The sequence below is a fragment of the Pantherophis guttatus genome, chromosome 3, assembly GCF_059756535.1.
Source record: "Pantherophis guttatus breed Tessera chromosome 3, ASM5975653v1, whole genome shotgun sequence".
NCBI classification, from domain to species: domain Eukaryota; kingdom Metazoa; phylum Chordata; class Lepidosauria; order Squamata; family Colubridae; genus Pantherophis; species Pantherophis guttatus.
In genome coordinates this window covers 174075286-174099125 of record NC_142065.1, presented here as the reverse complement: position 1 = coordinate 174099125, position 23840 = coordinate 174075286, and the positions used below count along the sequence as shown (strand labels likewise).

General features: G+C 36.2%; 1 long non-coding RNA gene across 1 annotated transcript; it reads left to right on the top strand.

The window, feature by feature from the left end:
- Positions 1–628: 628 nt before the first annotated feature.
- On the top strand, positions 629–6854 carry LOC148114914 (uncharacterized). Its single transcript, XR_015733380.1, has 2 exons — positions 629–5328; positions 6338–6854. It is a non-coding gene; the product is annotated as an uncharacterized LOC148114914 (long non-coding RNA).
- The last annotated feature ends 16986 nt before the right edge of the window (positions 6855–23840 follow it).

Below are 23840 nucleotides of genomic sequence, written 5' to 3'. Positions count from 1 at the left end.
TACTGAGTAGCATTCAATCCAAATCCATAGACCAAAGATTGGGTTTAAGATTGGGCTAGTAATCTCATTCTATTGGCTGAGATAGGCTCTGCAGTTTCCAGAGTCTTGTCTCTTAGTTCATACAAAACGGTAGTTGCTTTTGGATTCCTATCTTGTTTTTTTGTCTTATTTGTTTTAACCATTGTCTCTCGCTCAGGACTGCTGTAATTAACAATGATGTAATTACAGAATAACAGAGTTGGAAGGGACCTTGGAGGTCTTCTAGTCCAGCCCCCTGCTCAAGCAGGAGATTCTATACTATTTTTAACCCAAGACAACAATTTAGGCAGGCTCCCTATGAATAAGGAGTGCACAGCAACCAAAGATGTTGGCTTGAACAATCTCACCACTTCTTTTAGCTTCAAAGAGACAAAGTTGGCACTGAGAAACCTAATGGATCTGCTCAGTCTATCACATCTCACTTTAACCTCCTTAAGGTTTAAATGTACACTTTTAGCAATAATGATATAGTCTCTGGTGTTTTTGCAATTTTAAAAAAGAGAAAAGAAAAATTTAAAACAAAAATGAAACTGATAACTCAGCCAAAATATGTTTCCCTCTTAACCAAATTGATAGTATTTCCATACTGAATCCTCACTTTTCAGATATTAACTTGTGGAATTCAGACATTGTAATTGTGAATGATGCAACTATTGCCGAGATAAAGTTTCATGGAAAGAAAAGATATTCGAAATGACCTTCCAGTCTGATAGATCACTTTTGAAAGTTAAATCTATTTAAGTAAGTACATTTTAAAAAAATTAAATTTTAAATTTCAAATTGAGACTACTGAGTCCAGGCGTTGTGATTTCAAAACAGCATTTTCTCAATCGCTCCCATTTTAATCATCCAGCTGATTAAGGATTCTGTTAATATGATTGCTTACTATTTTGTAATATTAGTCATAAAAATACCATCCAACTGTGGGTATTTAATTTTTTTTAGCAGAACACAAAACCTTGCTTTTTTTGTAGCATTTGCAACATAATACTTTGCATGTTTATCCAGAAATTAATCTCACTGCATATAGCCTTAGTTTGCACTAACACAGCTAAAACCGGTTTTAGCCACATAGTTTGGTTGCAGTTTAAAAAACAAATATGAATTATAAAAATTCTAATTTTGGTTCATGTAAGATTTCCCTAAAAAATAATAAATGTAAAGAAAATGTAAAGAGCCTTGGTAGTACAGGGGTTTAAGGCACCCTGTTATTAAGCTGGTTATTAAGACCAGCTGCCTGCAATTACTGCAGGGTTCGAATCTCGCCAAGGCTCAAGGTTGACTCAGCCTTCCATCCTTTCTAAGGTAGGTAAATTGAGGACCCAGTTTGTGGGGGCAATAAGCTGACTTTGTATAAATATACAAAAGGATGAAGGCTATTGCTGAGCACATTGTAAGCCGCCCTGAGTCTTCGGAGAAGGGCGGCATATAAATCAAATTAATATATATATATATTTCTTAAAATCTGTATATACACCAGTTTTTATTTTACAGTCAGCTGTAGTACGTGGAATATATGTTGGGAATTTCCATCCTCTTATATACTACCTAACCTCTGTAACCAGTGCAATGAACAGTTTTACAAAATACAATGGAAACCCTGCCACTTTGAAGATAAGCACTCACAGTTCACTTAAAACAATAATTCTGTACTTTCTTTCCTGTGTCAAGATTTATTTTAAGTATTACTATAAAATATCATAGAGCCTGTTAGCAGCCAGATCAGTTTGTATAAAAATCAAGGGTCTCTTTGTGGTATATGACAGGCTATATTTGACACAGGAAAACACTTAATCATGAATGCTATCAGTACACCACACCTATCTTTGGGGGAAAAAAAGATTTATCACTGTGAACTTGAACTGAAAAGAGACAAGTAATCATGAATCTTAAAAGCTACTGCTGAAGAGTTAGGGTTAAGGTTATAATGTCCCAAAAACATCTGTCATAGTCCAAATGTTCTGAAACCTCTTAAATGATATTGCCAGCTACATAGGAGAAATGCAGGAGGTATATTGATGCCATCCAGAATATTGGACACACATATATTAACATTTAGGATGACTCTCTACTGCAGTGGGTCTCAACCTTCCTAATGCCACGACCCTTTAATACAGTTCCTCATGTTGTGGTGACCCCCAACCATAAAATTATTCCTAAAACCATTGAAAATATGTGTTTTCTGATGGTCTTAGGCGACCCCTGTGAAAGGGTCGTTCGACCCCCAAAGGGGTCCCGACCCACAGGTTGAGAACCACTGCTCTACTGCAATGGCCAATGGTCCTACTTTATAGTTCTCTATTAGGAACTATTTGCTAGTTTAAAGCGTTTTAGCAACTCCTGGTTAAAAGTAATAAAGCAACAATAGTTAGAATCTAATTACAAATCAAATACCGGTAGGCAGAAATAAAACTGGCCATAATCTTCACTACATGTCCTGTGTTTCTATTTATCTTACAGTGTCTATGTCCAAATTTGTAGCAATCATATTTCCATGTGCAAATTTTATTCAGATATAAATCTTTGATCATTTTGTTATTGCTGCTGCTATTATTGTGATTATAAATTATTATTCTTCTAGAAACTTATTCTATTGCAAAAAGTTTTGGGGAAAAATGGTCCTCAGCTATCAATAACTCTTAAAACTGCTAAAATTAGAAGTCCTAAGTCCCTGATATTGAGCCACATTGACAACAAACAAAACCAGTTCAACTGGAACAAAACCAAAGTCATCGGCTATGCCAAAAACTCACCATGCGTGTCAGTGGTGGGTTGCCCCCGGTTTGGACCAGTTCTATAGAACCGGTAGTAAAATCAGCGGGAGGCTTCACCCACCGACCCCGATGTCATCAGGAAGCTTCTGCGCATGTGCAGAAGCATACGCGCGTGACCCCATTGCAAACCAGTAGTAAAGGTAAGTAGAACCTACCCCTGATGCGTGTGAATTGATTGAAGCCTGGCACTCTACAAATGGATCCATCAATAAATACATTGACTTAGAACCAGCATATGAACCTATAAGAAACTGGATCATCCAAATGACCAATCAATGACGGATCTGATCAACCCCCTCACCATGTGAACAACCAGTCACACAACCAACTGACCATAATACCACACAAGACCTATATAAACAGAAGAAAAATGGAACAAGAGATGTCACCCAAAGCCCCACTGAAGATGTTACCTAGTTTGGTAACAAAACCTCTGGGAGCTAAACAGCAAGCTCAGAGAACAAAACCCTACCAAAGTTCTCTTTTGGTTTTTTAGATGGCCATTATGGAAGGCCCAAAAGCTCATCAACAGTGAATACAATTTTATTAATTAATTTTATAGACTGCCCAATTCCAACATAACTCTGGGTGCTGCTAGAATGCGTCCTGGATTCTGAATGGATTAATTCTTTAACAATGCCATGTCTTAGCTGCAGAATATATTTTAAAAAGCCTGTCATGGGAAGATTAATTGCACAATTAAAAAATGTGGGAATATCGCTTTTTGAGACATTCTGTCTCTCTTCCTCCAAGCTTAGCTAGAATCCTTTGCTTTTTTTTACTAGCCAAATGGGAGTTTCTTGTTATTCCATGAGCTCTGTAAGGATTGTGAAATAAATTTAACAGAAAATGGTAATTCTGGCTATATGTTTTCTGTCTAAAGAAGTGATGTGATATTATCGGGGGGACTGGGGGATGTTTTAATGCTGATGTTATAGATGTCATGATTGTAAACCACCTGCCTTTATGATTGGGCACTATATTACTCTTTTTTTAAAAGAAATAAAATATGTTTGCCTATGATAGTCTTCCTGAGCTGCTACCTTCTCAGACTGTGTGCTAAAGCTAAATTCCGAGCATTCTTATTTATTTGTCCATCACTTTCGAGAGCTTCCATTCTGTTCTTTCAGAAAGATCCTTGGGCAGAAGACAAAAAATTACAACACACACAAACATACACACTCACACAGAGGAAGGTTTAGTTTAATTTAACAGAACTACAGTTCTAGCTAAGTGTATATAGCAGATAATTCCAAATATTATGTCCTGCAGGTAAGTTGAACTTCTAATTCTATAATTGTCCAAGCTAGTAGGGAAATTGGGCATTTAAGTCAAACACATCTGAAGGCTGTTAAATGTTTAGAAGAAATTGGCTGTCAGGCTGTATTTCTGGATACCAATCTTCTAGTCCAGGCAACTTTTATGCCACTTTTTAAAAATGCTGACCTTTTCTTCATTATTTTCATATGCTGGAAGCTATCCTGTGTATTGTTTTAATAATGGAAAATTGAGATATAAATATCTTTGTAAAACTAATGAACAAATAATCTGGTGCTTGGTTAACACAATGTATCCCTTGGGATTGATGCCAGCATAGTATACTAGTACTATTATGACACAATGTAATAAACCCATTGCCATCATAATATTCTGGTTCTAAATGAGCAATAGGATTTACACAGGTACTATAAACACAACCACATAAACATAAAGTAAATTGGACTTAAAATTTCCAGTATGTGAATTCTATGAAAGCCCATAAAAACATCTCAACCTAATGGTACAGTAGCCTTAATATTTTAATTGTTGTTTTAACATTCATCCCTAACTGTGTATCGTTCCACAATTGTTTTTATTTATTTATTTATTTGTTCCTATTTCTATACCGCCCTTCTCCAAATAGGACTCAGGGCGGTAAACAGCCAAAGTAAAAAACAGAACATACAAAATTTAAAAGCAGTTTAAAATAATTAAATATTTTGGCCGTAAATTAAAACAACCCAATTTAAAATCAATTTAAAATTTATTTTAACATTTTAACATTCATCCCTAACTGTGTATCATTCCACAATCTTCTATGCAAAGGAATTAATCATCGGCGTTCATTTATAGGAGTTCTTTTTATATCTGATAAATTAAGACAGGGGCAATGTTGTTTAAGGAAGACATTATAATCATTGGATGTTAATGTTCTAGCCAGATTTAATCAGATACCTGTTATAGATTCTAATTAATGGTATTTCCATCCTCCACATACCTTTGGTTAATCATCAGTATGTAAACCTGTAGAGAAATCACATTCGTCTTAAATAATGTAACACTATAGGAACAGTTCTAATAATTCTGACCTTTACTCTTTCTTTTTGAAACAATTATAACTTCAATGAAGACTCTAGCATTTACTATCATTACTAATTGGTTCCCTCAAGAGGGAGAAAGTAGGCAATAACCATCAGATAATCCTGTTCACCTGAATTCTTCCATCTCCATCACAGGCCAATTGTCCAATGTGAAGGTATGTATGTCTGCATATGGGGATGGGGATGGTTAAATAATAATTATATTTTTATTTATGATTGTTTAAATATTTTTGGAGTGTTTTTACCTTTAAAATCAGGATATCGATAACTCTAATCAGATCATCCTGTATCAAGAAATGTTACTTCATTCCTATAAGAATTGAACAATTGTAACACCACAAAATTAATTACTTTGATGAAAGATACAAAAACAGATGACAATGAGAAGGGGTTTAATATAGAATAGAAGGGGAAAATGAAATTTGGTTAAAATTAGAGATGAAAATGAAGGGTAATATTGGTAAAAAATAGATAAAAATAAATACTATGGCAAAAAGGAGGTATAGAAATTGTAATTTTAGTTGAAATGACTAAAAACTGTTTAAATTAGTTAACTGGCCAAATACTCTCTTCAGCAAAAATACATTGTATGTTTGTGTGTGTGTTTGTGTATGTGTAAAAAAATTAAAAAAAACTTTTTACAAAAAAAAAAAGAAATGTTACTTCAGTGTGCAATTCTATATAGCCTCTATTATCTCAGAGATCAGAATATGTGTTTAAAATTGTACACTGTATTTCTAGATATTATTAATTATATTATTAATATTATTAAATATTATTAATGATGCATTTATTTCCAGAAGCATGGAGCAATAATAAAATTTAGAAATTTTGCACAACTAAATACAGATCAGGAGCTAACTGTATAATCAAAATGAGGCTAATGATACATAACTTCTCTGAGAATACCATTGTTTTCAAAATAACTACAATAATGGAAATTAAGAAACATTTGCTCACGTGAGAACCAAGCCAACCCAACTGCAGTTGATTTTAGACTGAGCAAGCTCATTGTCAAAAAACACTGTCAGCTGTCAGAAAAGGAGGAAGAAATAGAGGATGGAATGGAGTATCCTTTAAAAGTCTTGTTTGACTGCTGCTGTTTAGAAAATTGAGAAGAAACGTTTGATATTACAACTACACTATTTCTGATCTTAATTTTAGATCTAACATCTGTTTATTCATCAACCATGAAAGAGCATAAGTAAACTGTATTTTTCAAACTGGAAGAAGGGGCCAGAAGAAGTGGAATAATGTAGGTTAAAGAGAGTATTTTATGAGACTTATAAAAGGAAGGTTTCAGCAAAAGATCAAAGTTTTGGAATGGCCCAGCCAGAGCCCAGACATGAATCCATATCAAAATTGGTGGATTGACCAAAAGAAGACTGTGCACAGGAGATGCGTTCACAATCTGACTGATTTGGAGTGCTTTTGCAAGGAAGAGTGGGCAAAGATTCCCAAGGCAAGAAGTGCCTTGCTGATAGGCTCCTGCTCCAAAAAACTGAATACTATCATTAAATCAAAAGGTGCTTCAATAAGTATTAGTTTAAGGGTGTGGCCACTTATGCAACTATATTGTTGTACATTTTTTATTATTTCCCCCCTAAAAGATTTCAGTTTGTTTTTCAATTGAATTGTACAGCTTATATGTTATATTAAAGGTGGAAAAATTCTGAAGTGATTTATCTTGGTCTGATTTGTTTACATCTCAAAAACCAGGCACTTAACAGAGGTGTGTAGACTTTTTGTATCCACTGTACTGACACTAATGACAGTGATAGGGGCAGTGGAAAATGTGTGATGTTCTCAGATGTAGAGACAAACTCTCATACACATAAACACTTCAGTAAATCTCCCATTAAAACTATAGAGGGCAAAATATAGTCTGGTTATAAGAAAAGCTCTTTGCTGGCCAGGAGTGGCTAAAGTATTTGCCCAAGTCCCTTCTACAGTGAGTCATGCTAACTTAAATGTGTTATATGTGCATATCAGTGGTGGGTTTAAATTTTTTTTACTACTGGTTCTGTGGGTGTGGCTTGATGGGCGTGGCATGGCTTGGTGACTGTGGCAGGAGAAGGATATTGTAAAATCTCCATTCCCACCCCACTCCAGGGGAAGGATACTGCAAAATCTCCATTCCCTCCCCACTCCGGGGGAAGGTTACTGCAAAATCCCCATTTTGTCCTGATCAGCTGGGACTTGGGAGGCAGAGAATAGATGGGGGCAGGGGCAGTCAGAATTTTTACTACCAGTTCTCTGAACTACTCAAAATTTCCGCTACCTGTTCTCCAGAACTGGTCAGAACCTGCTGAAACCCACCTCTGGTGCATATGCCTGGTTTCATTCTGAAATTCTATATTTAGGATCATTTCTCGAATGATTCTTTTATCTCAACTATATTCCAAAAGAAGCAATTGTTCAAATGACAAGCCTTAATAATTAAAGTTTCCCCATAGTAACTTGTTGCTACAAAGATAGAAATTAGTCTTCAGAACTAATGGAATCATTCCTTCTGGGTAAAAGTTGTATTTGAGCCAATAAATTCAAGTTATTAAGTAACAACCATGCTCTCACCTCTATTTCCTCTCTGAGCATCATAGTAAGATATATATCTAGACATTTTGGGACAGTTTCACCAAAGCTTTGTATGGCTTTAAGTGATGTATAGTGTGGAAATGGTCCCAACAGAATCATTACAAGATTTGGGGCTAGGGTGTTGCTATAAAAAGTTTCAAAATTGCTTGTATGCATTCCCTACTCTTGTTCAATTTAATGAACTTAATCTTTTTCTTTAAGGTAGGCAGAGCTATTTCTTTGTTCACAGTTGTATCATGTAAGCTGAAATAGGCATAGGTGCCAGACAGTAATTTCCTTTGGAGCCATATCCTTCAATACACACTACTCTTTCTCTGAAGAGAAAATTCTTTCTCCTTGATTAAGCTTGATCCTTTGCCATCCAAATATACTATCTGTCTGCTTTTTAATTTAAAAGTAATTTAATTTACAAGTAATTCAATTTTATGCTCTTGTCTTAGCAGTAGGTATATCATCCCCATTGGCTAAGAAGTATCTACTGTACATTATACTCATTGAAGTGCATTCACACCAGACTCAAGTTACAACAGGGGCCAAATAATGGGAAAAGAAGCTTGCTAATTCTTATCAAGATAGGCAATACTGTACCCTAATGAGTGCAGTGTGGATCGTAAGAGGGCTGAGGTGAACTTGCAAAAAGTGAAGCAACTGGTATGAGACACAACTGGTAATAGATCATAATATTCCTGCTTGAGTCTTGAATATCTTCTTATCCTATACATACATACATACATAATACATACATACATGCGTATGTGTTGAGGCTGCTCTCATGACTTTGCTTCCCATATTTTTCTGTGAATATATACCCTTCAGCTCTCATCATGTCTCTGATATATCTTACACCTACAACTTCTCACAAAATTATTTTGCATATAGTGCTTCAAAATTCTAGTTGTGTTACAAATGTGATAAAAACTATATACCAGACCTCTTTCTAATTCAGGCCAAGCATCATCCATTTGTAACTTGCTTTCCCTGGAATGAAACCAAAACATCTGCTGTCCCAATGAGTAATGAGAAAGTTCTTTGAACCAGTGCCTCGTTGCCTTCTGCATTATTCTCATCACTTTCCATATAATACTTATTTACAGGTGCCAGTCAAAATATAAAAAGTCTTTATATGAAGACTTTAAATGTCCACTGCTCCAATGTTGTCCTTGGTTTAGTGTTGTTCTCCATTTTTGCAACCATTGGAATGTGTTATCCATGTTGACTAGGAATTCTAGGCTTTCAATTGAAAGAGTTGTTTAGTCAGCAAACAGCTGCTAAAATTGCATGCAAATTCCATGTGTTCTGGTGCAGATGAAAATGGCAAAAGACTTCAGAAACAAAAAAAGCATCTTTGGGACAACCATGACCTGGATGACTGACAATGTCTATAGATTTCAGAAACAATCAACAAAATCACTATTGATGGGCAGGTTTGTGAATTCCATGAGCTGATCTTTAATATGTCCTTGAAAATGGGGAGATTAATTGTTCTGATTTGCCAGTGACCTTTCTCAATAAAGATGTTTATTAATTTCCACAAATTGTTTTCAATTGAAGGAGCTTTGTCGTCAACAGATAGAAATTGACATGCTGCCAGAGACTGAAAGAGAGAGCAAAAGACAAAGGTCCCTAAAGTAAATTTAATGCAACATTTGTTTTTCCTTTTGCTGCAGCTATGCTGTAAACAGAGCCACACAAAATTAAGGCTCATCAAAGACCAATTTAGCTTCTGAATTGGACCAGGAAGAGCTTCTTAAAGAGATTTTAATAACAGATCCAGGTTTGATCTCTCCCCCTACCTCCATCTTTCATGCAAATTGTGTTCACTATCATAAAGCCAAAGACAAACTTCAACTTTTCACTGACCAACAGTAGTAGTCTGTGAGACTTTCAGTCTGGCTAGATATGGATCAGATTTAAACAGTAGTTTTTTAAAAGGACAGAAATGCTGTCCTTTTTGATTCAGCACGATGCAGTGCTAAAATAAAATGTTTTTATATAGATCTCTGAGCAGTTGCAAATGTGATTGTGGAACACTCCTGATTTCTTTTCACGTTAAGTGTCCTAATGGACACATGATGATCAATAGGCTGAAAAGCATACTTTTGCTTATTTCTGATGACACATGAGCTCCATCCCAATAATTGTGCATTGCCACAAATGTTCACAGCTTTTCTTGTCCAAAACAATGAAGTTTTTGGAATTTGAGAAATTCTGAGCAGATATGTTTCTCCATCTACCCACAGTGTTATGCATAATATGGGCACATATACTGTAAGTGAGCTGAAGTCAGGCAGCACCTAAATTGAATAAATAAATAGAAGTATGAGTTGTCAGGATTAAGATCAAAGAGTAGTCCAGTGACTCATGCATTCCTACAGCATATAATCAACGAGAAATGTTCTGTTAATTCTATCTGCCATTCCATGCTTATACATCAAAACAAATATTTCCCCCCCCCTTAATATTAGCTCTGTTTATGACTTTGCTTGTCCATATGAGGGCTTAAAACTGAATAAAAGGCAAAGAACATGCTGTATCCTCCTCCCTTCTCAACCAGAGTTCTTAAAAAGACCTATATAGAACACGAGTATAACTTAGTTGGAAATTTATTTATTATTTTATTTAGAAAATTTATATTGCCGCCTACTTCCACATTGTGACTCAAGGCAGCTTACAGGACAATTCACAATCTAATCAAATAGGATTGCTGACTTCATACAGGATGAACAAAATGGTAAGTGCAGAGTTAGTATAGCAGCTCAAAGAAAACCACAGATAAGATGAACTGGATGTTATGGGCAAAGTAAGCATAATCTGCCCATTTTTTTTTTACCTAGTTTCATGCTCCCCATTCAGGAAAATGACAGATGATTGTGACAATCCCATCTGCATCTAATACCACCACAAAGTGGTTACTGAATAGAAGATCCCACCCCATTGTATGCTACTGCTAACTTAGCTAATTCTTAATTTAATGTTATGCTTACTGTTCAATTTTTTTTAATACTGTTTTATTATGTTGTTCACCACTGAGACATGTGACTGTGAGATGGATAGCATATAAATTAATAAATAAATATATAAAAATATGTAAATCATAAGAATGACACAAAACCTGGCATACATTATACAGTGTAGCTTGCGGATTTTTCACACAAAAGAAAGAATTCTATATACAGTCGTACAATAAAACCGAATTCCCCAACCCCTGGTCTGCTGACTGGCACTGGTCCGCGGCATGCCAGAAACACCACACAAACAAGAGGAACCTTATCTGCGGGATGCAGGCAGCATGCAAAACCACGCCCCTTCCAGTCCACAGAAAAACCTCTCTCCACAGAACATGGGCCCTGGTGCCCAAAATGTTGGGGGCCACTGCAATAAAACATTCAGGTTATGGCTTTTAGTTTTAGCTGGTACCAAGATTGAAATTTACAGCACAGAATTTATAATTGTTTCAGAGGTTCAGGTAAGTAATTTCAGATTCTGCTCCGAATAAGCTTATTTGTGGGTGTGGGAGGTGATGATTAGGTGTCCTTAGAAGAAAAACAATGTTTTTCTTCTGCCTGTTACTTTCCATGCTTTATAGTTGCAGCTACATTCCTGATACATTACAGCAAAAATTAAAATCAATTATGATTAAGAAAAAGTAATTTGATCATACAGTGTCATTTATAAAGTCTTCTGAAATAAAATACCTTGTAGGGGTTACATAGTCCTTGCTTTGACAAAATGGATACTAAACATATTTAGTTTAGTAATACTAAGCATTATTCTGTTGTAGAAAATGTTTATACATGAAATTAAAAATGAACACTTACATATACCTGGAAATCTTTTTTAAAGAGGTAAGAAAGGGTGCTATGTAAGCAAGCATCAATGTCAGTGGTACTTATGCTCATAGTATTGCCTGGTCAATTTGTTATTGTTCCTAACATCCACCTCCCTTCTGTAAGTAATTTTGGAAGCCTATAGATTGTAAAATTCTGCTGCACTACGGAATTAGATTGCTTAATGTAAGATTGCAAAATTAGGTCCTCCATCGAAATACCTGAAATCTCCATCCACTTCTCTTCTAGAGAAGGCTATCTTCAAAAACTATCACAATTCTGTAATATCGTTGTAGCTTATTAAGAGCTGAATGTTTTCATCTTTGTTTACTGTACAGTTTTTACAATGTGTATTATTTTAGAGGGGGTGGGAAGCTTTTTGTTTTGTTTTTAAAAGTCATTGTACAAGGTGCCTGGGGATATTTGCATCCTGTAAATTGTATAGTATTGTGTTTGGTGATTTGGAGAAAAAAAAAACAGTCTTCACTGTCTAAACTGCTTGAGATGAATAAAACTATTAAACTGCAGCAGCAAAAACTATATAGTATCCTAGAGATCATAATGTTTCACAGCACATGGTGATTTTGCGAGATTAGATGTAGTCTCTGAGGTAAAGTGAACATGAGAAAGAGAGAAACATACCGTAAAGGGATGCTCAGTTTCACATTTTTTTATGAGTCAGCTTTTCCTCATCTTTTTGCAACAATTTTCTAAATATAAAACATTCTTTCTGAGATGAGTTTCAGAGTTTGATACTAAAGACTGGTATACAAATGCCCATAATTTAATTTCCAACCAATCAGTACACTGAAAAATGTGAATATATTTAGCCTTGAGAAAAGAATGAAAAAGGAACAAATAATATTCTTCAGGTATTAAATCCCAGAGAGGGGCAAGATTTGTTCATGGACACACTAGTAGCAGAAATGGATTCTAGTCCCAGAGATGTAAATTCTATTTGAATGTTAGGAAAAACTTTCTAACATTATAAGCAATTCAGTAGTGGAATAAATTACCTATTCTGTTTTTATTATTAGATTTATATTCCATCTTTATTTTATACGATTTAAGAAAGCACTCTGTTCATACAATAATGCTCCTATCTTCAGTTTTCCTTACAACACCACCAAACATTTAAAGGTTGGCCTAAACACACACACACAACTTTCATGCCCAAGGAAGGAGAACTCATGGTCTTCCAGTTTCTATACCAGCACTTTAACCACCACACAAAACTGAAATATAAAGAGAGGTGGTAATCTCTCCTTCAATGGATATGTTCAAGCTGAGACTGGTAGCCATCTGTTGTGGAGCTTTATTTTGGATTCTTTTAAACATTGAGTTTGGCTCAATAGTAATTTGAGTGGTCCCTTAAAGCTCTATGGTTTTTATGAAATAAAACCAATGTCTTCCTCACCCACTTTTGCCCACCCTACTGCTAATGGATTATAACTTCCTTGCTACTTCAAAAAAGAGCACTTATATGGTTCAGTTACCATGTTCTTCAAAGGCATGAAACCTAAATATATTCCTCTAATACCTTGTAGGAGACAAAGCACATCCTCTACTACTTTTGTTTGTTTTGTTTTGTTTTCAATGAAGTCCAGCACAATAAGGACTCACTTGACCTTTGTCCCTTCTATAGTGCATTTTAACATTGTCTTAGAAAAGATATGGTTTTAGATTTTGCAGGGCACAGGTGCACCATCCCGCTATGGACATGACACAGCCTCTGCAGTTGTGATTGGAGTGTAATACTTTTCTTATTACCAGCTGCACTCCGGGGACTGCTTTTGTGGGCTACCAGGAATTTCCTGTGATAGAATATCAGAAAGCTACTGATGACTAGAAGGAGGTGACTTCACAGGGCAAAAGTTCCCCAACTACAATAAACATTCTCACTGTTGCTGTGTGGATTTCCTACTAAACTTGACAGAAATATATATATATATATGAAAAGACCAAGCAACTTGTGCTTTAGAGACATCTTTGCTTAGTTAGACAAAAAATGATGCATGTAAGGATGAATACACTAACATTCTGCTATATTATGTGTAAGAAACAGAAATTTCTCCAGCATCAGTTTGATTTTCTTTTAAACGAGAAGATTACCTTATGCCTCAAAACAGTTTACAACAATAGTAACACAGAAATGCAATGCAGGCTAGCTTTCGTTGCATAAGGGAGGAATATTATTTGGGCTTTCAAGATAGAAAAAGAAGCTTTGAATGGGCTTATTATACTTACTTATCCATTGATTCCCTTACTTCTTTAGTGGTTTGCAGCAGGTGGTTGGCCTGTTACATTCCTTCTGTGACCTATGCCATCCAACTGCACTTACGTCAAACCTTCTTGATACAGAAGCAAGGAATCCTATTTCATATCCAGCACAAAATTCCTCTCATTTTTTTTTAAACGACAGATTATTTAAATTAGCAACTAGCTCTATATTGCTTTGTGTACAATCGCCTTGTATTTTAGCTAGATCCTCCTCCTCATCAATGTCCTTGTGAGATCCAGAGCAAATGCAGTTCTATGGTCCATGCACATGCAGCATGGAAGGAGGGGTCAGGTCTCAAAGTATCAATACGGACATCTGCATTAGAAATAAGTGCAATGCAAGTATCTGGCGAACATGTAAAGGGAATGATTGCTTTGGACAAAGTCACTTGGACCTTGGGCTGGGAAGGATAGAATCTATGCAGAAAATTCATAGGAAACTATATCCAAGTGCTGTCTAGTAGTTTATTTGTAAAACAATTCTACAATAGGAAATGGGGCAGGGCTGAGCTCCACCTCAGGGAAACAGAATAAAGTTCCCAGCAAGCAAAGACCCACAAAAGGAAGAGATGGGATGTTTCTCCAGCAATAATCTTTTCAATGGAAAAGTCAGAAAAACTATAACCCCATCTTCCACTCCATCCTCTATTCTGAGAAGCCAAGAACATGAGCAAGCCAAAATCACTGTACTTACCCTATGACACAATCTTTGATTTTCCCACAATTCTAGTACACAGAAAAGTGCCACCCTGTGCTACAAAGGAAACTCAGCATACAAGAAGTTCAAAAAATAATCCTTAATCATCTCAGGCATTTGGGAATCACATTTAGGGTCATTTAGGGTAAGAAGACAATGAAAAACAACAACGATAAATTTTAGACCACTTTAATTGCATTGGCAACTCTAAGATGTTAATAAAACAACAAAAACTTTACATTAATCTGGGTACTTGTTAAAGAGAAATCATGATACATGAGGTTGAGGCTATTGGAATTTTATATATAAAACATTCCCTTCTCACCCCTAGTGAGGTAGTATGTCTTCTTCAAAGGCCTGGGACTTTGAGGATTTCGTACCTAGAACTGTACTCTTCTGGAAAGGGAGTTATGATGTTCCTGAGATCTGTTTGAGCCACTCTCCCAGTTTAGGAATCACAATCCTGAGTGCTCCTTGCCTTACTGTCTGGCTAGATGGCTCAGTGGCTAAGACACTGAGCTTGTTGATCAGAAAGGTCAGAAAGGTCGGCAGTTCGCGGTTCGAATCCCTAGTATAGGTTTCCTGTGTCAGCAGGGGGTTGGACTAGATGACCTCCAAGGTCATTTCCAACTCTGTTACTGTTACCTGTTACTGCAGTCAATCTGATCCTTACTTTCCACATCCTCTCTAATTCCTGCTTCAGGCCCTGGTACTTCTTCAGCTTCTCATACTTGCCACCACTTTATCTATCACCAGCACTGCCTATTGGTCTTTATTTACTGCCACAATGTCTGGTTGATTGGCCATTCCCTGCCTGCCGGTCTGGATAAGGATGTCCCACAGAATCTAAGCGCTACTATTCTCCAGAAACTTCTGTGGAATCTCCCATCTGGTCTTTGGAGAGTCTAGCCCATATGCTATGCAAATGTTCCTGTACACTATGCCAGCTACTTGATTGTGCCATTCAATGTATGCTGTTTCTGCCGGTTCCTGTTCCTATTCAAGAAATGCGAGTGGAGTTGCAGAAAAAGAATACGTTTAAATGAATTTTCCATTTAAAAAAGATATTAGAAATGGATTGGCTTGGTGCTAGATCATATCTATTTTTAAAAAGAGGCGGAATACTCATTGAAGCAACTATGCATTAGTTGAACTCATTCCTATCACTTTGGCAAGAGAAAGTAAGAGTATTCCTATGCCATAATCTGAATCTCATAGACTGCCTGAACAATTCCCTGCAGTTTTCTTGGAAGATTTTTCAGAATTAGTTCGCCATTGCCTCCTTCCTAGGGCTGAGTGAAAGTGACTGGCCCAAAGTCACCCAGCTGGCTCAGTGCCCATGGCAGGACTAGAACTCACAGTTTCTAAACTGATGCCTCAATTAAAGGTAGTCCTTGACTTATACGGTTCACTTAGTGACTGTTCAAAGTTACAACGGCACTGAAAAAAGTGATTTATAACTGTTTTTCAAATTTACGACCGTTTCAATATCCCCACGATTACAGTATGTGATCAAAATTCAGACAGTTGGCAATTGACTCATACTTATGATGGTTGTAGTGTTCTGGGATTATGTGATCACCTTTTGCGACCTACTCTCAAGCAAAGTCAATGTGGAAGCCATATTTACGTAACAAACATATTACTAACTTAACAAGTGCAGTGATTCACTTAACAACTGTTGAAAGAAAAGTTGTAAAAATAGAGCAAAATTCAGTTAACAAATGTCTCATTTAGCAACAGAAATTTTGAGCTCAATTGTGGTCATAAGTCAAGGACTACCTGTATAACACCAAATTGGATTTCCTCTCACCTTAAAGAGTTACAACACAAAGAACAAATCCTAGGGCAGTTGTGGAAGTACTGAGTAAAACTGTCCAGTTGGGATTGCTTTGTCCTTACTCTGTTTATTCTTCATTTGGGGGCAAACATACTAAAATGCCAGTTTGGTCTAGTGGTTAAGTTTGATAAAATCAGTTTGGACTAGTGGTTAAGGCAGCAGGATAGGAAGCAGGAATTCTTGAGTTCAAGTCCTGCCTGCCTTAGCTATGAAAGCTAGCTTGTTGACCTAGGCCCAGTCACTCTCTCTTAGTTCAACTCACCTCACAGGGTGATTGTTGTGGGGAAATAGGAGAACAAATGTCTGTTGGATATGTTCGCTACCTTGAATTTGTAAAAATAATAAAGGTGGGATACAAATAAATGTAATACAGAAAATAAGGTTTAATATTTAATGTTTGCTGCCTTGAAATTTTTTATCAATGATTTCAAGGCAGCAAATGGAAGCAATAAAAGCACTGTGAAAAGTAAAATTATTTAAAATCACAAAAAAGATAGATTTTAAAATAGATTTGCTATTGCTTAGGAGATGCTTTCAAATTGTGGTGTTGGAGAAGACTCTTGAGAGTCCCTTGGACTGCAAGGAAATCAAATCAGTCAATCCTAAAGGAAATCAACCCTGACTGTTCTTTGGAAGGGCAGACACTGAAGCGGAAGCTTAAATACTATGGCTGTCTAATGAGAAGAGAGAACTCATTGGAAAAGACCCTGATGTTAGGAAAGATTTTTAGGCAAAAGCAGAAGGGGATAACGGAGGATACACCGAATGTAGCCCCACCCACCCACCGGAAAATGGGGCAAATGGAGGTAGCAATAGGCTATGGCAGTGATGGCTAACCTTTTTGCTGTCGCGTGCCAAAAGCGGCGGGAGCATGGTGAAGTTGCCCATGTGTGTGTCCACACCCATAATTCAATGTGCCCCACCCCTGCGCATGTACCCCCCCCTTTTAGCACATGATGGCACAGTGGGCCCTTAAGGCCCATTTTTCACCCTCCCCAGGCTCCAGAGGCTTTCTAGGAGCCTGGGGAGGGCAAAAACAGCCTTCCCCACACCCCTGCAGCCTGAAACAGCTGATCTTTGAGGGGCTGATCCAACCAACAATCAGCTGATTGTGCTAATCAGGCTGTGCTGAAGCTGAAGCTGAAATGGGCTATTTGCTGCAACGAGGCAAATTGCTGGGAGGTAGAGACAGGTTTTTTTTTCTTGTTTTCCTCCCCCAAAAAGGTAGGTGCGTCTTATAGTCTGGAGCATCTTATACTCCCAAAAATATGGTAACAACCACAAAGAGATGGAAATGTCAAATTATTTCCCTGAAAAGAGCATAACATAGTTGTGCCATACCGGGAGTGTTTTTCCCTTTGTAAACAAATCTCTGATGGATTTCTGAGATGGACTTTGCCTGATAATCTGATTATCAGATTTTATAACACTAGCTTTTATATCTCATTTTTTGGTGGTTGTTTTGATTTATTCCTTTTCCTGCATTTTGATGGTTCTCTGTACTGCTATGACACACAGTAATTTATGAGTGAAAATACAATTCTGCCCAAGACTGGAAAACCGCTCAGCTCCTTCAATCTGCCTCCAAAAATGCAAGGGATAGAAAAATACCCTAAATCTGTGGTTTCCAGCTGTGCGCCAGGGCACAGCAAACTCGCAAAGTTGCCATAGATATTTTAAATGTTTGCACTACCCATTTATGTTGTTGTATCTTTGTGCACTAAGGGCACCATGAACTGAAAAGTTTGGGAATCCCTGTCCTAGATCTAATATTTTAAAGATATAAGAAGAAAACTTTATCAGATAATTTTGTTTGCCTGCTACTAGCAATGACCATGATGTTGCTGATGTCAGAACATAAGGTCCTGCCCTGAAATAGGTTGGAGTAGTAGTGGCAATCACATGACTCTTCTTACTGAACATGCCCATCTCTTAGAGTACAGAGCACTTTGTACAGCTTGTCTTATGTCAGGAAGCCAATTTGTCACTCATGAGCAGATACAATCAGAGTTGTCCAAAGATATGGAAAAGAAAATTGTATTGGGGCTGTAACAGCGTGGTTAAAGTTTAGTTTAGTTTTGTTTTTTTACTGTGCATCATTGTGCAACACACATAAAAATGGTCATAGCTTTGATTACATTGTTACAGCCACTGTCAACTGTTTTGATCACATTTTGGGGATACTATTGAATGTGGTCATTCAATCTTCAGTCTAATCAGCTCCTGTACATTTGCTGGGGACTACTGTACTATTTAACTCAAGGTCTGGCTGGTACTGCCATTTTCCTAACTACTGATCGAACAAGGCTGTTTTTCCTATCCACACTTCTTTTGGAATAATGAATGTCATGCCCTCCTTGTCACAATACCTAAAGCCATCAAAATAAAACATACCTTGAATGTTCTTTCCTGTGTGAGCAGAAGACTTGCTTAGTCAAATGTGAATCTGGAGGACATCTCAATTATGCTGAAGCTACACTGCCCGAGGCATGTTGATTTGAGGCAAGCAGTCTTCCCAGTTTCCCCAGTTCTTGAAATTCCCAGTTGGCATTGTAACTGTCCAGCAATTCTTGGACTTGTGGTGTCAATACATTTAAGAGTCATAAGATCGCAAAGGCTGTTTTTTCAGAATACAAATAGAATTTGGCATGCTTTATTAGCAAAGTTAGGAAAGATCACTTTGTTTTAACATGTAATAATTATTGGGTAGTTTAACATCCTTTTATAAGATATTAGATGATATTATAAGATATAAGATATCAGGGAGTAAGAAAATATTACTCCAAGTTAAATGAAATGTAATACTTTCCCCTGGTGTTCATTGTGGGTATCTTTCTTTCTTTCTTTCTTTCTTTCTTTCTTTCTTTCTTTCTTTTCTTTCTTTCTTTCTTTTTCTTCTTTCTTTCTCTCTCTCTCTTTCTTTCTTTCTTTTTTTCTTTTTTTATAAAATCTCTCTGCCTTCTACAGGTAAATACTAGTAGTTCTGACCATCAGATAATCTGACAGTATTCTTCTTTGCTTGCATTTTGAAACTGTTGGCATGTCTTCCTTTTTCAAATGGTTTTATGATTTCCAAAATATGCACATTTTTCTAGTTATTTTGCTTTGATGGTTTATTTTAAAATCTTACACGAGATTTTCAAAATAATGTAAGCAATTCTTGCTATTCAAAGTAAGTACATTCTATAATGTCACTGTGAACACTGAATTACAGCTGGAAACATCAACTGGAAACATCAGTATTGGGCAATTAATTTTTTTGCTGCTTTGCATGTCCACACATGACTGTGAAAGCACTGTGAATATTAATTTGGGAGTTGCAAATAAATTTTAGCTAATAAGTATTTACAAATATGAATCAACTGTACATGCACTGTTTATTAGTAGGGTTAGTTGTTATCCTGATGATTTTCAGGAATGATAATCCCAATACTTCCAAAAGCCATGCACTTGTCTACCATACCTATAAATTTAGATATTAAGGGAGCAGTTCGCTGAATGCTAATTTTGTTATTTTATGGGACTTATTCCAAAAGAAGTATTTATAGGTTTATGACTTCAATCTATTTATTTATTTATTTATATTTGAATTTGAATCATCTATAATGATCCTATATGGCTTCAGAATGTCTGAAAATGAAAAAGGATAAGGATTGGTCTAAAATCAAGCCCTCATTTAGCTAAAACAACTTTGGGCCAAACACTATGTCTTTGCTTAATCTCATGGCTGGGATAAAAGCCTTTTCCTCCCCAGGCACAGTGCTGCTGCCACCATGTGTTTTGAGATGAGAAGAGATTTCTTCTTTACAAAGTATAATAGCAAACCTCAGCAGGGGAAAGGAATATGTTTTCCCACTTTGCTTGGTCACCCTTTCTTCCTCAACTGGAGGAGACAGAATGTCCAACATCTCAGATTTTTTTTTTTAAAAAAAAATTCAACTTTATTAAGTTTTTAAAGAGAGGTAAAATACAAATAACAGAATGTCCATCAGACAAAACTCTCTCTTTTGGATCAGATTGAGGGAGTAGGGCGTTAAGGAGACAAGGGGAAAGTTACGGTACTTCAGTGTTTCAATTCTTGTTTTTTCCTTTTCAGAATATGTGGCAGCTCTAGGCACCTTATTATGCAACCAGCCAGAAAGTTTGAATTTGTAAGGATGAAGCAATTAGAAATAGCAAAGGAAGCATAGTGTACACCTATCCTCTGCTACCTTTCCAGGAACAGCCAGTGACTGCATAGCACTTCCACAGAGTCAAAACCTTCTGTGCTGAGAATTCAGAATGTCCGGTTTGCATTCCTCCCATTCACAGATGAGATGAAGTGCAAAAAGGCCAGTGAGGTTGTTCTTGAACCAGGTGAGAAGAGCCCGTGTAATTTCAGAGTACTGGAAACTGAAGTTGAAGAATCACAGGATTGATTTGTATTGTTTCGAGGAATGGAACCTAGTATGTTAGAGATTGTGCTACGGGAATAAACTTAGGAGACAGACAGACATTACTGTACTGTACCACATTGCTGGTAATGACAATTAAGAGAATACTTGTTTGTAAAGTTTGTAAATACTGTTTGGGAGTCATTCAGCAGAAGGTAAGAATGATAGCCACAGATGGCCTAAAATGGCAACAAATGAAAGGAGATATAAACTGAATTATTTAGGCAAATTCAGCCACAGGTGAAACCTATGGCCAGGTTGTTGTGCTCATTAATCATAGTAACAAAGATATGGTTCTAAGATGGCATTTACTGTCCCAGATTCTCCCGTCTGACTAGATAATGAGAATATGATAGGCAAAGCTTATCATCCAGTATGTATGTCAGGGGTGGGTTCTACTTACTTTTACTACCGGTTTGCAATTGGAGCGTGCACATTGCCAACTCTAATATTTTTTTGTTAAGAAAATATGTGATTATTACATCACCTAACTTGTAAAAATGGTGTCAAGAAAATTGTGTTGAACTGAGTTGAAAAAAGAAAGATGAAAAATTTGAAGAGCAAAGTTATGTATGAAACAGCTTGTGAATGTGGTGGAAGCAAGGATGGTTTGCAAGGACATAGTTATAGAGGGATACAAAGAATGGTCTTGATGTAAACCAGATTTAACTATATTTGCTTTCTATTATGTCTTACCTTTTAATTTCTTTTGCTGTTTTCTGTGATTTGCATTAACACAGACATGCAGAGTCCATATTTGTATGCAGAGCACACACTTGATGCACGCAAAGAAGCAAATGAAATCAGTAACAAATTTGCAACAGTTTAGGACAACAGTGGGAGCCAGTATTGACTGCAGTGATATGTCTCATTACCCATTATTTCTAATATAAATACCTCAAATGTTTATTCTTATTTATTAGAATCTGTTCAGTGGAGTGATGAATAAATAAAAAGCAATCCCATTCTTTGTCCTGGTGATGGCCATCTTTAATACTTACTTGCCTACATTCAAGGATTATAAACTGGCATTACAAAGCATCTCCAAAATAAATGCCAATAGCCATTAGCAGAATTGAAAAGCTGAGATCTGACGAAACAAAAATAACATTTGTTTATATTATCATAGCAATTATATTTTCATTATTAATTTTATTCTGAAAGACAAACTTCAAAGCCATCTTTTTACATTCACCTCTTTCCATTTTGGAATGAGTACAAGACAGCTTGGAAGATAATGAAATCGATACATCATTAGCAGTACCTTAGACTTATCAATCCTCCTAAAATTTAGCGTATGCCCAATGATCAAACCATTTAGATGTGCATATATAATTACAACATAATAAAACTCACCTCAATGGAAACAAATATTTCTATAGTTCTTCACTAATCTTCACTTTTGAGTTAGCTTTTTGGCCCAAAGCCAATTCTCATCCTCAGTAAACAATGTTTCACAACATTGCAACAATTTCTTCAATATATATTGGCTAAAACTAGGGTAAGTCCTTTATCCTGAAGCAAGTTTAGCGACTGCTTTTCCTGTTATGGCACTTTTGGATTTCTACATATACAACAAAACAGGAAAGCTGGAGCAACAATTCATCTTGAATCTGTGAAAAACAGATTTGGCTTTTAGACAAGTTCTTTGATTTGAGGAGTTGGTTGGCTCGTATTAAAAGAAGTCAACATATGAAAAATTACCCGGCGGAAGGGGCAGTGGTAGATATCTGGTAACAGATAAGCTTTTGATAGGTAATAAGTAGGAAATTCTTTACAGCAATGTGATTTAAAACTAATATATAAAATAATGCTATCATAAAATTCTAGAAAGTATTTGAAGAGAGGATTTTAAAAACAATTAGTGGTTTTTCTTTTCTTAAATATAGCATTGCCATCTTTGTTCCTTTCTAATTTTTAGTTGATCATAATTACCTTTCTAAAATAAAACAACCGGATTCTGTGGAACGTGGCAGTTTTGGCTCTTTAACATATTGATAGCATTACAAAATTGGTATCAGGATACAGCTGCCTTGTGACTACAAGGGTGCTTGACAAATATGTACTATCCAATCAGTGCACGTCACTAGACATCTGTTTCCTGTTTTCATTCTTTCCCCATTATCATTTTATCAGAGTTTCCCTTTCACCTGAAGTTTATTTAGAATACAACACTACAGTATGTATGTTTTATATTAAGAATGTGGTGAACAGTATCCTTAAACACATACAGCAACTTGCTCATCAAACCTAGGAGAACTGAGTGGAAATAAGTCTTCTATTCTTTATAACATATGTAAACATATTTTAGAGAGAGACACTTTTGCCTACACTTCATTGCAGGAGTAACTTCCGATCTTACTGCCAGTCAATTAGCTTCCCTGTCCAATGTCTCAAATTCTGGAATGCAATAATTAATCAACTCATGAAAAAGAATTGTTGTGCTATCCAATGGGGGAAGTCTACTCATATTTTCCTGTCCTTATTCTCTCTCAAATTAAACCATCACGCCTGCAAAAACAGATATAACTTGTTAATCTAATATCAGAATACAGGACAGGACAATATAAAAAGAAATATTATATTAACTATGCTCTAGTTATTGCCTTTTATTTTTTAACTAAAGTAACCACCTTAAAGAAACCTGTCCAATATAGCATAGAAGTGACAAAATCTATATATCCGAGTCTTTACTAATCAATATTGCCATCCGACATTAATCATTTAAACATATGAAATGAACAAAAAGTAGGGATGCATAACTCAGCTGAATTCCAGTACCCGATACTCCACCATACTTTAATCTCTAATAGTCATATATCTGTATAGTCATCTGCAGAGGTATTAAAAAGAATTACATGCATGCACACACACGCACACACTCCGTCCCCTTGACAAATATGGCAAGTAGATAATCTGTGACCAAATAAATGGTTTTTAAAAAAACTGAAGAGCCTTGGTACTACAGTGGTTTAAAGCACCCTGTTATTAACAC